Source organism: Rattus norvegicus, chromosome X (assembly GCF_021556685.1).
Source record: "Rattus norvegicus strain SHRSP/BbbUtx chromosome X, alternate assembly SHRSP_T2T, whole genome shotgun sequence".
In the NCBI taxonomy this organism is placed as follows: Eukaryota; Metazoa; Chordata; class Mammalia; order Rodentia; family Muridae; genus Rattus; species Rattus norvegicus.
In genome coordinates this window covers 75,864,008-75,881,492 of record NC_141554.1, presented here as the reverse complement: position 1 = coordinate 75,881,492, position 17,485 = coordinate 75,864,008, and the positions used below count along the sequence as shown (strand labels likewise).

Sequence of the window (17,485 nt, the reverse complement as noted above, 5' to 3'; positions counted from 1 at the left end):
CAAATTGAAATGGCACTCAGAAATTCTGACTTTTGAAACAACCCAAATGTCTCTGTGTGTTTCCTGTGCCCAAATTTAATTTCAAACAAGGAACACCATATTATAAATATGACTGACTTGGGTCGAGCACTCCTGTTGAACTGGAGAAAACATATCCCCTCCGCCCCAGTACGGAAGGAAATGCGTGTCAGTGCTGAGTGCCTCTGTGTGCGTATAATATATACATAGGCACACAGACGCAGACCTACAAAGGTAGCTATATAGATGCATAATATCTCAAAAAGGCAGTAACAAAACTAAAAATCTAGGTTTGCATTGTGGCAGCAGAATAATACAGTGTCAGAGTGAAGGGAAAATGGGTACAACTTATCCAGGTATAAATGATTATGATGCTAGCTTAACTTTACCACCTTGCTTGTAACGTCCCACAGACAGCCTTCTTGTAAGAGGGACGACCCCTCACACAGACGCTCTGAAGAGGGAGGACTCCCGTCACAGACGTCTTCTGTTCAAATCAGTCTGCACTCTTCAGCACAACACCGGCTCTGCTGGTGGAGATTGTGGGTTCGCAGCGACTTCTAAGCTTTCCTTAAACTGGAAAGGAATCGAGTCTTTATGTCGACAAATCATACATTTAATAGTTCCACAAACTTGGCAGAGTTTGTGATGACATCTAGGCTGTTTTCACCAAATCACAGACATAAATATGGAAGTCGTCAGCAAACTTGCTGAAATAGACAGAGGGCTTGGCCTCTACTTGATGGATGACCATGAGAGTCTTTTCAAGCCTTCTTCTTTGGCATATTTCACTTGCTTGCCTACCAGGCTGTCCACAACTTCTCCTGACTCCCTTTCAGCTGGAGGCAAATCACTGGAATCGGGTATGATGCGGAGGTCGCCTTCTTTGTGATCATCTAGGAGCTGGTACAAGTACAAGACAGCGTCCTTCTCATAGGTGATGCAAAACCATGTGTTCATGACAGGTGCCCGTGCCCAGACCATCCCCCTCCACTCATCTTTAGAGCCATGCTCTGTTGCAAATATGTGCTCCGCTGCTTTCCAATCATTGTGTCCGCTAAGTGTGCATCGCTCATCGGACATGTTGCAACTCTACCAGGAAGGACTTCAAGTGCAGGAACTTGTTCATCTTTATTAAGTCCTAGTCCATCGATACAGAAAATTCCATCATCCTTTTTATAAGATACAGGGAAGGATTCATAGGCACTTGGTAAAGGACAGTCCCCTTCCAATGCATGACAGGGCCATTGCCCTCTCTCCACCCGTGCTGGATCCTTCCTCCTACAATGTTCCGCGGGGCAGGGGACACAGATTTCCCACACTGGTCCGATATGCTTTGTGAGATGTCCTCTTCTTCATCCTGTTTGCAGATACTCCAGTATGGCCTGTATCACCTCTGGACAGCGGGCCAGGTGTCTTCCCAAATGGGTCTTCATTCATCTGTATCCATGTGAGCAGCAGAGCCGCTGGACTCGGGTGAACATCCAATGTTCTCAGCTACGAGGCTGCCCACAGATGAGTCTTCTGGTTAATCCACCATCCAGGTGTCTGCTTTACAAGTCCAGCAAAAACAGGGCATCCCAAGCACTCTGTCGGCCACTGAGGCTGCCCTCGAGGCTGCCATGGCTCGCTCATGCTCCCAGCGGGCCCAGCCCGAGCCAGATGGTGCCTCCCCACCCTACCTCCTCACCGCAGCCTCTGCCCACCACTCCCCTACCCCCTAGTCCATTTTCAAATTAGGTGGTTTGTTGTCGTTTGTTGTGGTGTTTGTTGATGCTGCTGCTGTTGTTATGGTGTGACTCAGTTATATGCACATATTTTCCATTATCTCTCCCAGGATACAAGGTCTGGAAATAATACCCCTCCAGGGTAGACCTTGCCATGGCTCCCGGTCGATTATTCCTTTACTCACAATGGTACAGGGCTTCCAGCTTGAAAGTCAAAACTCTGCAGGCCTCTAACCATTGCTGGCATCCACACCCACCACTGTGTTTTCAAACACTGTTCCCGCTACAATGTCACCTGTCCATTTCTACCTTTGTCTGTTTTTTGATACCTGATACTGGGTAATCTGTGAATTAAAAGACATTGTTAGACACTGCTTGTCTGGTGACCCCTAGTTGGAGGCTGGTGCTGGTTTCCTCACAGTTTGAAGGATGCAAGCACAAATGGGCAGAGAAGGCACAAAGGCTCACTTCATAGCAACCCACTCTTGAGAAATTTCCCTATTTCTTTCTTGGATGGACATGCAGGCCTCCCTCCGTCCCAGACACTTAGGCCCCGTGCTTATCCACCCAAGCCTTCTCAGTCTGCTGCAGGCTGCCGCACTACTACGGGCTGGGAGTAATTTAACCAGTCCTAGCCCTTCCACTTCATGTGCAGTCAATCCTCCCACAAGACCTTGCCAAATTGAGAGCCTCGCAGTTTCCTGACTTCAGGGTCCTGGCCCTCTGCTGTTAAGCAACACATTTGAGAACTGAAGATTGGCTGAGCAGTCCCTGGTTGCCACTACTCAATCACAATGAACAACAGATGGAGACGCTGGCCTCCAAGTGCATGAAGCCACCAACTCCAGTCACTGCTCTGATCTCAGCATAACCAGGATATCCAGCCCAAATATCCGGCTTCCCCACCCTCTCCAGCCCAGGTTCCTCATTCAAGAAGCCAGGAACCTGGAGTGCTGCAAGTCTCTCGCAATGCCCGAGGGGAGTTATGCAGAATCAGGAGAGCCTCGGCAGCATACCTGACCTTCTGCCTGTCTTCCACAGCAGAACAGATGCCCTGGTTGCAGACGACTGGGTCCTGAATGTAGACTTCAGGGATCTGGTTGGACGTCCTGTTGCTCTGGTCACAGATGACAGAAGCCTCGGTAGCAGTACCAGGAGTCTGGGAAGAGATGTTGGAGACCCGCAAAGGCATAGAGCAAGAGAATGCATTCTGCCAAGGCAATCCCATCCCCCCAAGATAACAGACCCTTCGGCCTCCACTCCTTCCGAGCAAACCCCCGTCTCTAAGAGGTTCTTCTCTGTCCTTCCCTTCCCTTCTAGAGACCTTGTTACTACTCATTTACCAGCCAGGACTGGTGCTGGCTGAACAAGAGGAGCAGTCAGGGCGCTGGGTCACATCAGAGACCCTGAGAATGAGGAGAGGAGAAGCCAGGAGCTTAGACAATCCCCATGAACACAACTGCAAGTACTCACGTGGAGATGGGTTCCCTGCGAGACCGGGCTGCGGGGATGTGAATATCTGCAGACAGTGGGATATATGACAATGGTCTTTGGGGTCTGACTGGACCCTCTCCTTAATTCACCCCCTTTTCCTTCCAACCTCCTTCCACTCAAGACAATACTCTCAAGTGTGACCTCTTTTCCCTGGGTAAAACGAAGATCGCCGATTGCTGCTTGAGCGCGCAAAGCACCAGGAAAACGTGAGTATGGCCTTCTTAGAACATTGGCTCTTGCCTCTACTTTGCCCACTGCCCACGAGTCACAAAGGATATGCCGAGCACGGCTGGCAGCCACATTCTCTGCTGTCCTGGAACAGTTCCCTGGGTCTCTGTGGCACTCCCGAATGTGCCTCCAGGTTTCAACAGAACCTTCTCTCGTGCCCATTCACCTCTGCCTGAATCAACAGTCTCAACGCATTTGACAGGCAACCATGTGGTTTCAGCATTGTGCTTGTCCACTTTAGTGCTCCTGGACAGACTATTTTACAAATATGCCCACCGTGAGTGCACACCTTAGAGAGATTCTTCGCCAAGTGTGTCAATCAGGAAATAGCAAAACTCTGAGGATCTGGTCCTCAGTTAGCCTTGTTCGTTCGGCTTGCAAGTTAGGCTGCAATGCTACTCTGTTGTTCCCCTTTCATTTTCATTTCCTTCAAAGCACCCCTCCTTCACCTCATCATTCCTTCCCCCATCCCTCACCCTGCTCTTTCCATGTGTCCCTCTCTACCTACTGTCCCTTCTTCTTTCTTTGGCTCCTAGTTCTATGGCACTAAGCATGAGGCTTGATGCACAGGGCAATAAGCCGCAGCAGGCTCCACGGTCTTATTTTGTACTCACAGGCAGGGTATAATCATAGGCTAGCTGAGATCCCTTGGGAAAGATCGGGTCATTTGTGGGTTCAAAGTCACCGGAGTACGGGTCATATTGATAAATATGGGCCACAACAGCATCAGAGGCACATGGAACATTTCCTGCAAGGGCAGACAACCCTGTTAAAGATAAGCTGTTGACCACCAAGACAGAAAGGATGGCAATGTTTTAAGATGGTGAAAGCTGTGGAGAAAGGCATAGCTCTCCAAACCTTGGGGACCACACAGCCTCATATTTTTGGCTTCTTTTTCCTTCCTGTAATTGGGACTATCGAGTCCCAAAGAGAACTGAAGCCTTTCCCCAGCCTGGATGCAGGTACTAGAGAGGATTGATGGTAGACTCAGAGTTCAGGGCACAGTTGAATCTGTCTGGACAGTGACTGCTGGCTTGGCGCCTCTCCAGGCAGCCACTTGGTTTCCTTACCTGTCGGGGACCTGTGGGAAGCAGGACTTCAGGCTGTTAAAGGAGATACAACTGCACATCTGGAAGACACGATGCAGAGCTTGTCAGAACCTCCTTTCCCACCATACTCTGCTGAAAGCACCCCTCCCTTCTGAGGACTGGTGTTCCTGTCAATCTTCTCAATACTTCACCCTCAAAGTTTCTGTTTTCTGTAAACAGGAGATCCTTCTCCTGATGGGGCACCCATGCCTTGGACAGGTTAAGGCCCGAGGAAGCTTTGCCTAAGGTCAGGTGGTGATTCTCTTCTCTTCATTGTGACAAGGAAGCCCTTGGGATTACTGTACCCAATTTGAGACCCCTTCCCACACCGTGCCTCTTGGCCAGAGACACTCACCCATGGCATCTGATCTGGTTGAACACTGCTCGGCACTCATAGGAGAGTTGGGGGCACCAGCCAGTATTCTCGGGCCTCAGGTCAGGAGACTCTTTCTCCATGTCCCCTGTTCTTCTTCCCAGAAATCAAAGTGGGCAAGGCTCTACCAGGTTACCTAATTTAGGAGTTGGAAGGACTCATGTTAGTCACACATACAGGAGGCCTGTCCCTTCCCCTACAGATAGTACACTCACGAGAAGGTGTGGAAGATACTCGCAGGCATGGAAGAGGCAGGAATGTGCTTCACCCCAATTACTTCTGACTCTCTCATGGGTGTGACACGTTCAGAGCAAACTACAGGTTCTCTGACACCTAGTTTGTCCTCCCACCCCTACTTTTGCTCAGCTGGTCCCATACCCTCTACCAGGTGGAGTCAGAATTCCAGGAGAAAATAGATCCTATCTGCCTTCAAGTTTCTTATTCCATGGTTGGAGTGTTGGAGGAGGCAACCAGAGTGGCCACAGGAATTTCTACCCCCAGTGTACTTACTCTACCGCCAGACAACTCTATCTCCAGAGACTAAAATCCTGCTCTCCTCCTTCCCGCTCACCGCGGGAAGCATTCCCTGCAACATCACCTTCTCCTAACCACTGCTCTCCCAAGCCCCATAACAGTGCACCCTGATCCTGGGGTCCCTGCTCACCGTCACCAGCTCACTCCCTCACTCACAGCAACCCCACTGTGAGGCACAGACAGGTGTCCCTGAATCTCCTTCATCAGCCACAACTCTCTGCTCTGTTGCACCATCCCCTGCCCTGGCAAAGCCAAACACTGTCCTGGTTCATGGGTGAACACTTGCCCACCTCCCTTAAGTCCTGTATTGATTCACTACCCACATGGAAGTGAATGAACTTAGTCACTAGCTCAGAGGAACCCATATATTCCCCATTCTCCGTCCATTAGGATTTACCCTCAAGCCCTGCTTTAATCTCAAGAATTCCGTTGATCCCCTTCAAAACCAATGACCACTTGCTCCTCATCAAACCACGATACCATCACCTCCCCAAGACAGCTTGACTGCTTCATGCCACAAATACCAGCCCATCAAGGCTGAGGCAGGAGAGCGTGAAGTGGCTAACCGGGCATATCTTGTCTCCAATAATAACTACACCAAAGACATAAATAATCATAAAAGACTCTACACTTCTCTAGAGTCGTGGACCACTTACATTTATGAATCTTCCTGCATCCTCCATTTTCCTCATCTCACCATTTTCCTCTCCAACTGAAAATGTACTTTTGACCCCGGGTGAACCCCTGTAAGAGCCATTGGTACATAGCTTGGAGCCAGCGCCTCCTCGGAGGGCTGTTTTTCTCAGGACAAATGCTATGTATGCCCTCCCTGTCCTACCAGCAGATAGGTAGGAGAAAGCTTGGCCTCAGCAAGCTGTTTTTCTCAGACAAAAGACCCTCTGGGAGCTGTAGAGGTGGCTCAACTGCTAAGAGCACTGGCTGATCTTCTAGAACACCGGGGTTCAGTTCCCAGCAACCATATGTTGGCTCACAACTGTCTACAACTGCAGTTCCTGGGTTTCTGATGCCCTCACACAAATACATGTAGGCAAAACACCAGTGAACGTAAAATGAAAATAAAACTTTAAGAAGTAGTGTCTTTTCTGTCAGGAAAACAGGTCCCATTACCTCTGGCCAACCTTCCAGATGCTTCTCCATGTTTCACCAATAGCACCTGAGCACAGCTTCTTTCCTTCCTTGGTAGTCACCTCCTTGTGTCTGTCATCCTGTGACAGTTCAAAGAGCACAGGTTCTCCTCAGTAAACCCAGTCATCCCTTTCTGCCCCACCTCAGTCAAAAGTATTAGTAGCCTCCCTCAAGTTCCCGCCACCTGCAACCCTTGGAGCCCGCGCTCCTCCGTGATGTGGCAGGGTAGGCTAGGCGCTTTCAGGTTAAGCAGCGCATCTGGCCTCACCCTCACCGCTATAGACTTACTTGAGGAGGCTAAAAGGTGAAGGAATTGGGCGCCAAGAGATTCGGTGTCGGGTGGGGGTAAGGCGGGAATCTGCAGATCTTATTCTTGATGCCAGCCTCTAGTTACCTCATTGTCCAGCGGGTCAGAATCAAGATGTTGAGTTCTGAGGGAAGATGACCTTCCTCCCCTCTGCCACCTCAGTTTCCTGACAATGAGTTGCCAGGGCTTCTTTTTCTCTCCAGAGCACCTGTTCCTAGACCAAGGAGCTTCCAGGCTTACTCCCTTCATACAGACTTCTTCGCCAACTTGTGGCTGCTCTGAGACCCATCCTGACTCCCCAGTGACCCCTGTTCTCCCCTGTAAGCACCCAGTGACTCCCTGGAGAAAAGATTGCGCTCTCTAGTGGTGTTTACCTGAGTTGCCTCCGGTTTCGTGGTGCCAGCATTTTCAGGTTAGCTGCTGACCAAGCCCCTGTTGACCGTTCCAGAGTACACCAGGTCAGGGCTAAGGCCAGCACCTTGGCATCATGTGCCTCTCATCCCAGCACTGGGGAGGCAGAGGCAGTTGGAGCCCCGAGGTTGGAATCAGCATGGTCCACAGAACGAGTTCCAGGATAGCCAGGGCTGCACAGAGAAACGCGTGGGGACACACATACACACACAAAAAGGGCAGCAATAACTCGGTCTGTACATAATAACACTGAGGACCAGAGTCTGAACCCCAGAACACATGCAGAACTGCTGGTTGTGTAGGAAGGATCTCATTTTCTCAACACTGGGAAGGCAGGGACATGAGGACCCCTGGGGCTCGCCTGCCCATTTAACCAAATCAGAGACATCCAGGTTCAGTGAGATACTGTGCCTCAAGAAAGACGGTGCAGAGCGATTGAGCTAGACACTCGGACTCCACCTCTGGTTCCAACACGAATACGTGCACAGGGCAGTGTGCATCCACACCCACACAAACACCCCACCGTTCCCTGTGCTTGGGTTACTTTCACGCAAAGATGGAGATTTTGCTAACAGGTCCTATACAGAACCTGAACCTTCATTTCTTTAGAGCAGTGATCCTGGAACACTGACTAACTTCAGAGTGACCGATGCTTGTGGGTTCCTAGGTTTCTAATTTGTCCTTTTCTTTTGTTCTTGTTTTCAAATTTATTTAAAGATTTGCCGATTTATTTAATGTTTCTGGGTGGTTTGCATGCATGTGTGTCTGCGTACCACGTGTGTGCAGTGCCTTCAGTAGCTCAAAGAGCTTTTGGGACCCTCTGGAATTCACTTTGTTGTAGATGGTTAGTAGTTGCCATGTGGGTGCTGGGAATCAAGCCCACATCCTCCAGAACAGCAGCCTGGCTCTTAGCTTCCTAGCCGTCTCTCTAGCCACAAACATTGTGTTGAAAAACGGTCTTACTTTGTAACCCTGTGTGCTCTTCAATGCACAGTGTAGATCGGGCTGTCGTTTTACCCTCACTTGTCTTCATGCCTCAGCCTTCTGAGTGATCATAGGCATGAAGGAGCCCCATGGCAAGCTCACAGTGTCCTTTAATACACAGTGTTGAGCTCCATATTTGTCCGCTCAGGTTAGAAGGCCTGCGTGAGAAGCAGGATCTGGCATTGCACGACTCTGTTCTCTCTGCTGACGGTGGGGGTGTCTGCGGCTGTAGGCAACCTTAGTGATCCAGTGGAGGAGAAAGGACAGCAATTACCCACCTTCCACTGTCTTAATCCCTCAGTGCAAATCTCCTTTCATTTGTGCCTCTGTTCATCTTATCTCCCAGATAATTTTCAGGCACGTTTCATTAAGCAAGGTCATGTCCAGCTATACAATAAGAGGAACAATCGCTCCCTTTCATCTTCTTTAGCCTGAGAGGACACAGATGATGACAAATACAGTGACCACTCCTTTACCTGAACCATCCATAGAAGTGCATCGCTTCAACTCCCTTGGTTCTTGTAGGGGTTGAAGTTTCACCTTGCCTTTTCAGAGTTTCCAACACTTTCCCTTGCCTTCCCTTACTTTGCCACACAACTTCTATGGACCGTACCCTATTGTTAGGCAAACGCAGTCATTCATCTCACCAGAAAATCTGTTAAGGGCAAGTAGCATCCAGATCGCCAGACAGTTCTCTCACCTTCCAGACTACAGTTTAAACAGTCCGTTTTACCCTGCTCTCTCTGTGTTGGTTTTAAAGGTGATCTTTATATAATGTTGCAAAGGATTTTGCTTCTTTTGGAAGCGAACAGCAGGTCTTTGGTTATTTCCTAATCCTGTAGTTCTTTCATATAGTTATGAAAATCATCGATTCATTAAGCATCAATTTACTTCCAGAGAAGTCAGCTAAGATTTTCTGCATGACCTCGAGTCAAGTACGTCTAGTGGAAAGGGAGTTCAGACCATGAAGGTAAAGTGAGTCAAGGAGAAAAGTGAGCCAGGCCCACATATGGACCATGTTTCCTTGGGATGCATTAAAATTTAGCCTCTTAAAAGTATGGCAGGATATGACACAAGCACACTTTTTGTCTGGTACACTAAAATATTGAATGAGAGTAGATAATTTCTTATAACAACAACAACAACTACTACTACTACCACTACAAAAATATCACTTTGAAAACAGCTAGCAGGAGTATGCATAAGCTGGCCTAATGGTAAAAGTGTATAAGCTCATTTGCACATAAGATGGCAAATTCAAGGTCTATTTGGGTTACATAGTGAGTTCGCTTACAAGGTCCTTTGAGAAACATTCTCTGTCACAATGAAATGAAAGAAGTGTGGGATTTGTTCTATGTAACAGTGCGCATCTTGCAGGAGGTACGTCTAATTCCAGCAAGGAGTACTGAAACAGTTAAATATGGTACACAGAAAAACATCCCTAAATACAGTTTGAACACCATTTCTGGATGACACAGACTACAACTCCGAAGGAAAGAGCACTGGACCATGGGTAGTGGGTAGTAGTAGTGGGTCTTAACTGGAAGGTACTCCTCCAATAGTCATGACAGAGAACCATGATAAAAATAAAACTGGGAGTATCTGTGGCAGGGAAGCAAATTTGAGACTGTCAATTTATTTTCTACAAAATCATGACAGACTATGGTCTCTGAAGCACGTACCTCCTAAGTACAAACACTTTTATTCTGTAAGGAGGTAGGTTTTATTCTGTTAAGGAGGTAGGTTTTATTCTGTTAAGGAAGTAGGTCTGGTTCAAATCCTGCCAAATCCACACATGTCTGCCTTATATTCACTTTGGCATATTCGTGCTTCTGCATATGGTTTCAGCTTAGGTTTTGGGTTAGGAGAAAGCTGTTTTATCAGCATAGAGGTATAGCCTGACAGCAACGTTAGTAGAAACGGGCCCAGTATTAGCAAGTGGTAAGCATAGGAACCCGTGATCTAAGTAAGGTTTATGGATCAATCCATGCCTTTGCAGCCTCTAGAAAGACGATGTAACTGATATGCCGGGTATGTCAGAGCAGCAGATGAAAGGGATCCAACCTGCAGATTGCAGAAAACCTCCAATTCTCTGTTTATCATCACTACAAGTACCTGAACATAGTTTTCTAGCCAGGTGATGAACTGTGAGGCAGGTCTGGCATTGAAATACACAATCTCTCATGTCCTTTAAAATTTGTTCATTCAAGGAACAGGTGACAGCAACTGCTGGTGTGTATACAGTCAACAGTACATTTTCCTGTAATGGTTTCTAGTATTTTATAAGTGGAAATCAATTATTTATTGCAGTCTCATTAGTCACATTTTCCCCAAGGGCCATTTGTGTTTTTCATGTAATTATGCACTTGAACGGCTCGACTCTCTCACACCTCTGTTTTCAGTCGTGAAAGTCCTTGAGGTCCAAGTGCCTATCATTCCTGCAGTTTTGCCCCCGATGTTCCTAGATTCAGCATGAGTAGCTTGGCTTTCTATTTTCTGTACAAAGCAGTGTGTAGTAAAGCACAAGGTGTGGCAGCTGTGCATGACGTGATACCAGAGTTAATTTGTACCATCCACTTGATTACGTTAAGAAGCACTTAAGATATCAACCATCACACACATCACCCACGAATGGGTCTCTGAGGCTGTTTCCAGAGACGTGTCACTGAGGTTGGACTATCCATCCAGAACGAGGGTGGTCCCACCTCATGGTCTGGGGTGACAGACTTAAAACAACAGGAATAGGGAGAAAGTCAGCTGGAAGGTATTCACTTTTCTCTACACCCTGGTCAGTGCCACAGACCAAGGTCAGGGCCAGTCCTGGTGCCAGGAATGCTGGAGTGTGTTTCTCTGAATTCTGACCCTAAATAAATGGTTACTCACTTAAGCTGTTTTTGTCAGGTATTTCAAAACAATTAACAATAAGATCTGCAACAGGTAAATCTCCCTCTTCCCATAAGAATGTGGGCTCTCCACATTTGAGGCAGAACACTGAGAGACCATGACTACCCAGCTCCCTTGCAGAGACTCTCGGATGCCTTGGTCTTTTCTCCTCAGAACTTCTGAAATCCAGCTCTAGCTGGATTTAAAACCCACCCTGAGGGAGGGACTAGCTAGCGATCCAGGAAAGACACACAAACACTCCTGTGAACTTGTGCCTTCAGTTGGGCGACATGTGCCAGGATCAATAGGAGGGCAGGAGCTGGTGTGGGTGGATTCTGTCACCAGACATTGGTTTTCTTCTATCCAGGTTCTAGCATCCTCTCACCTCCACAGCTGATTCTGCATCTTCCTCCCAGTTCTTGGAGGTTATCTCTTCTGGGACCTAACACCGAACCATGTACAGGTGCCGACATGTACACGTCATCCAGAACAATGCAGCACACAGTTCTGCCCAGAGGAACTTCTCAAAGACACCATCCTTTACAAGACTGGACTTTGATGTGCCACACACCTCCTCGAGCACTCCCAAGGTCTCATAATATATGTGAAAGATTATTTTAGGGGTCAGCAAAGTAATCAACATGCGTTTATAACATTATTTAAAAGTGATGTTGGGTTAAAGGTGATGCGTGATAAAAGAAAATTGGGGAAAGGTGTCCTTCGAAGAACTTCCCTACAAGAATACCAAAATGACTCTCAACAGGCAGTAGAATGGATAGAGAGACACCTTGGCAGTTAAGAGCACTAACTACTCTTCTAGAGGACCCAGGTTCGATTCCCAGCACACACACATGGTAGCTAGCGAATATCGCCAACTCTAGTTCAAGGAGACCTGGCAGCTTCTTTTCCCTTCTGTGGAAATACATGAAGGAAAAACAAGCCTACACATGAAACAAAACTGACAATAGTACTTCAAATCTCCATGAAACAATTAATTGGAGTACCACTGAAAGGAATCATTGCCATTAACAAAGGCTAAGGGAATACAGGACAATGATGAGTTTGACGTTGTGTGTGTGTGTGTGTGTGTGTGTGTGTGTGTGTGTGTGTGTGTGTTTGTGTCTGTGTGTGTGTGTGTGTGTGTGTGTGTGTGTGAGAGAGAGAGAGAGAGAGAGAGAGAGAGAGAGAGAGAGAGAGAGTGAGAGAGAGGCAGGCAGGGGGAGGGGAGAGCCTAATATTCTGCCTGGAAAACCAGATATTTTCAATGTTCAGTCAGGAGGATCACAATTTTCAGACCCTTTTAGGACATATCACAATTTGTTGAGATCATTTCTTTAGAAAAAAAAATACCGTCACAGCAGAAAAAACTTGAAAGAACAGTAATCTATTTCAACCAGAAACTGACTACTGATAGACTGTTCTAATCTGATGTAAGGAACAGGTTTCCTGCTGTCCCCTTCATGCCTATTTTGTGCTCTTGGATTCTTTCCACACACCTGTTCCTCCTCCTCAGCTCCTTGTCCCTGGCCCCACTTGTACACAGCTGGGCCTCAGAGTCCCCTTTCCACTTTCCTTTCACAGGTTTGCGACTACCTTCCTTCTCTGCTTCCTTGAAGCTTCTTTCTTCCCCCTCTCACGGTCTCTGCCTAGTTTCCTGATTTCTGCCAAAACACGCGCACACGTGTGTGTGTCTGTGTGTGTGTGTGCGCGCGCGCGCGTGTGTGAGTGTGTGTGTGTGTGCGCGCGTGTGTGAGTGTGTGTGTGTGTGCGCGCGCCTGTGTGAGTGTGTGTGTGAGTGTGTGTGTGTGCGCTCGCGTGTGTGTGAGTGTGTGTGTGTGTGCGCGCGTGTGTGTGAGTGTGTGTGTGCGGGCGTGTGTGTGAGTGTGTGTGTGCGCGCGTGTGTGAGTGTGAGTGTGTGCGCGCGCGTGTGTGTGTGTGTGTGCGCGCGTGTGTGAGTGTGTGTGTGTGAGTGTGTGTGTGTGCGCGCGTGTGTGTGAGTGTGTGTGTGCGGGCGTGTGTGTGAGTGTGTGTGTGCGCGCGTGTGTGTTTGTGTGTGTGTGTGTGCGCGTGTGTGAGTGTGTATGTGTGTGTGTGTGCGCGCGCGCGTGTGTGTGTGTGCGTGCGTGTGTGTGAGTGTGTGTGTGTGTGAGAGTGTGTGTGTGTGCGCGCGTGTGTGTGCGTGTGTGTGTGCGCGCGCGCGTGTGTGAGTGTGTATGTGTGTGTGTGTGCGCTCGCGCGCGTGTGTGTGTGTGTGCGCGCGTGTGTGAGTGTGTGTGAGTGTGTGTGTGAGTGTGTGAGTGTGTGTGTGTGCGTGCGTGTGTGTGAGTGTGTGAGTGTGTGTGAGTGTGTGTGTGAGTGTGTGTGTGTGCACGCGCGCGCGTGTGTGTGTGTGAGTGTGTGTGTGTGAGTGTGTGTGCGCGTCTGAGTGAAAAGGATCCACATATGAGATTAACATAAAATACTGTATTTCTGAGTTGGCTTTCCTCAACGTACTAAGTTTTCCAATACCTCCCATTGTCCTGTAAATTTCACTTTTCGTTATGGCTGATTAAAATCTAAATTTTGTGTATGTCCTATATTTGCACTATCAATTCATCAGTTGATGCCATCTACACTGATTTCATTTGCTCATTATTGTGGAACAGAGCAAGAGTGAGCATGCAAATACCACAGTGATAGGACTTAGAGGCTGCATACCTAGAAGTGATACCGCTTCTGGTTTTACAGTTTTAGCCTTCTGGGAACTTGCACGCTGATCCCCGCAGCGGCTGCATCAGCTTATACTTGCACTGACAGTCATGGTTTCCCTCTCCCCATGACCTCACCTCAACGCATCGTCATTTGTTTTCTCGTGATACCATTCTCACTGAGATGAAATGGAAGTTCAGTGTACTTTTGCTTTGCCTTTCTCTGATGGCTATGGATGTTGAACACTTTGAAGATACTTATCAGCCATATGCTTGTTTCCAGACTGTCTGTTCAGTTGTCTGGCCCATCATATTGATGGTCAGTGTTGAAAACAAGGTATGTTGAAATACAGGAATGATATATTTGTACACCACATGCACTAACCTAAGGCTGACATGTGGCTCAGAACATGTAGACCTTACTGCCGCAGTAGGAAGACCTGAGTTCAGAAACCCAGCACACAGAATAAACAGAAACCCCAGGGCTAGTAGTGGACACAGGTGAATATTGGGGTCTTCAGGTGGAGAGTGATAGAAGAAAACACTTAATTTTGTTCCCAGGCCTACACAGACACACACACACACACACACACACACACACACACACACACAGAGAGAGACACACACACACACTCAAACTAAAGCAATATCTTCTTGGTGTAGAGTTGGAAGGACTGTGAAGGCTTACATCACTGAAAGAAATGGTTTGGAGACAGAAGTGTTTCAGGGTTTGGAGGAATTTCATGTTAAGGCATTAATCTGAATGAGACATTAAGCATCTTGGATGCATTCTCCTCATCAGAGTGATGTTCCCCACAATCACCTGCAGGATGACTGGAATAGGGAGTGAAGAATAGAATGACAGAGCAGGCCCAACAACGTCATCCTCACCAGAGACAAAAGCTCACACTTACTGTGTGTGCATACGAGACTCTCTGAGTATCAACCATGGGATTCCAGGTCTCCGATGCAGTGGGATTTGCTGACAAACAGAGTTTGAGACAACAGGGGAGACCAGGGAGACAAGAGATATGTCAGGATAAAAGACCACGACCGCACAGCTACAGAGCCTAGAGATGACCGTAAGGGAGGGAAGAAGGAAGCTATGTAAATTCAACTTCCCATCTCTACCCTGGAGTAGTTAGGTAATTCACTTAGACAGGAGTGTGAATTTTCAGTGATAGGAAATGAACTACCAGCCAGAGCTGAAGACATGATGGGTTTGCTTTTCACCCATTTGGAAGATACTCAGAACTGTATGCGTCACCTATTCATCATGAGCTCTTTAAACGTTTGGCCTAAAGGTATATCTTTATACATTTGAAAAATATAGCTGTTATTAAGCCTGGCTTTTCTCAACACAACATTACAGTATCAAGATTGCTTCAGACCTGGGCAAGTTCAAAGGTTTACAAATTGCATTTTGAATTTGCATTGGCAGTTTATGCTGTAGTTTTTGAAAGTGTTAACTGTAGAAGTTCTCAAATGAGGAGGAGCAGCAGAAAATACAGCTCGCTGTAAATGCTGTTAAAGTTGGGCTAACCCTTTTAACTCCTCCCAGAGGACCTGTTCAGCTGCTGCTTCTTGCAGACTTCAGGAACCAGGTCCCCACAATCGCCTTAATGTGACATCAGAACGTAAGTTTTTCAGATCCACTGACATTACTTGTACTGCTCCAGGATCAAATCAAATCCCTATTACGAGACTGACATCTGACTCTCTGTGCCTCTGCAAGAGGCAGCCGGGGTGTGATCACCATGTGCGTGCAATTCTGGAAATGTCAGTGTCTTCATATGTGGATGACGTCACAAGGAAAGATGACATGAATTACCTAATCTGCCGATTCTGGAGGAAGGAGACCAATTCAGAAGTCTTCTGTTGCCTGTTCTCTTGGGTCTTAGGGCTGGAGAATTGCATTGAAGCCAATCCTTGATTTGATCCAGTGTGTTCTGTATCTCTGCAAAGGGCTCTCCCTCTTGTTTCTCATCCATCCCCTTTCGGTCATGTTATCATCTCCTCACAATTGCACAAGTGTCTTGGGGATTTCCTGTCGGTGGTGCTACCCGTGCTCTTCTGAACCCTGTACTGCTGTGTGCAATCTAATTTTAACCCACATGTTTTGCTGCTGCATATCTCATTCTGTTTTATGCTCCTGACTTTCACTAGGTAAACACTTTCAGAACTTCTATTTATGGGATATTGATTTTGTCAAGTGGAGAACAGGCAGGGATTACTAGCAGATCTACTGAAAGTGCAAAATATATCAGTATCACTTCCAAACTGTGACACAAAATTGCAGCGTCTTGCCTCACAAGAATACGTACGGGGGTGTGGTGGGGGTCGGTGAGTTTCTGGGCTATGTATCCTTCTGTTCTGATGCAGTTCCAAACCAATCTAAAATGAAGATGTTCATCTCTAGTGTAGCTATCACATAGCAATATGTGGCCAAGTACCCAAATGTGCATTGAAACATCAAATACTTTAACTGTACACTCTGCTCAATATTTCCCAAAAATCTTTTTGTTATTAAAATACTATTTTCCCAGAGGCTATAATCTGTTCTTTGCCTTTTTGGCAGCAGAATGTTAATTGGATCTCCTTTGAGTTCACCTTGTGGGGAAAAGTGGGATAGGCTCTTCCTGGACCACAACAGTCAAGTGATAACCTTTAAGTCGCTCGAGTGTCATTCCTACACGCAGGCAATCACTATAATCTAAATTATATAAGGTCACCACCGTGTCCGCTATACCGTAAATTAAGAAACGTGTAGTCAAAATTCATCAATCCCTATTTATTTTCAACCTCTCACTATTATTCATGTTTATATAGTAGTTACTCTGGCAGTTTGAATTTAAAAACATCTCTCAGCTTGGGAGTTCATTGGCTGGAACTGTAAATTCAGCAAGTGAGGGGCATAGAGAATTTACCGCCTTGAACTCCCTTTCCCCTAGAAAGCTTGTGTTCGGCCTGTATGACAGCAGAGATGGTTTTACCTCAACACTTACTGTTCAAATCAAAACACTCTAATGATGCTCTGAAATGATGGATATGGTCAGACCTAACCATGGACGCCATGTAACGTATGAGAGTCAAAAACGTATGAGGGTCAAAACAGAACAGACGTGAGGTTTTAAACCTGTGAACTCTGACCGGACACGACAAGGGGAGACATACCCAAAAGTTTAACACTGAAAATTTACACAGGGATGCAAAGAGAACTAAAATATTCCAGATAGAGACTCATTATGAAAACCTTGGACGGGAGATTGTCAGATCTGAAGACCTCTGATACAAGGACACCAGGCCTCGAAAAAATCAAAGGGTCCAGGGACATCAGTCTCTTACTTTCCCCAAATGTCTATTGTGTTACTCCTTCTGTCTTCCCTCCTCTTCTTATGCTATGTTCTTCTACCAAAATACATTTCCCCTTTCACTTAACTGTGGAAACAAGGCGTGGCTTTGACATCATACCACTGCAGGCGCATGGGGACACATTCGTCTGTCACTGGAGGATCACAAACTTTGGAATGAAAGGAAGAAAGAAGGTATGTGATGGACGTCAGCCCAGCTTAATTCTCCAAATCCTCGGTTATTTCACAGGCTGG

The 17,485-nt window shown here is 47.1% G+C and overlaps 1 pseudogene; it reads right to left on the bottom strand.

The window, feature by feature from the left end:
- Nucleotides 1-673: 673 nt before the first annotated feature.
- On the bottom strand, nt 674-1,440 carry Spin1-ps2 (spindlin 1, pseudogene 2; annotated as a pseudogene).
- Nucleotides 1,441-17,485: the final 16,045 nt, after the last annotated feature.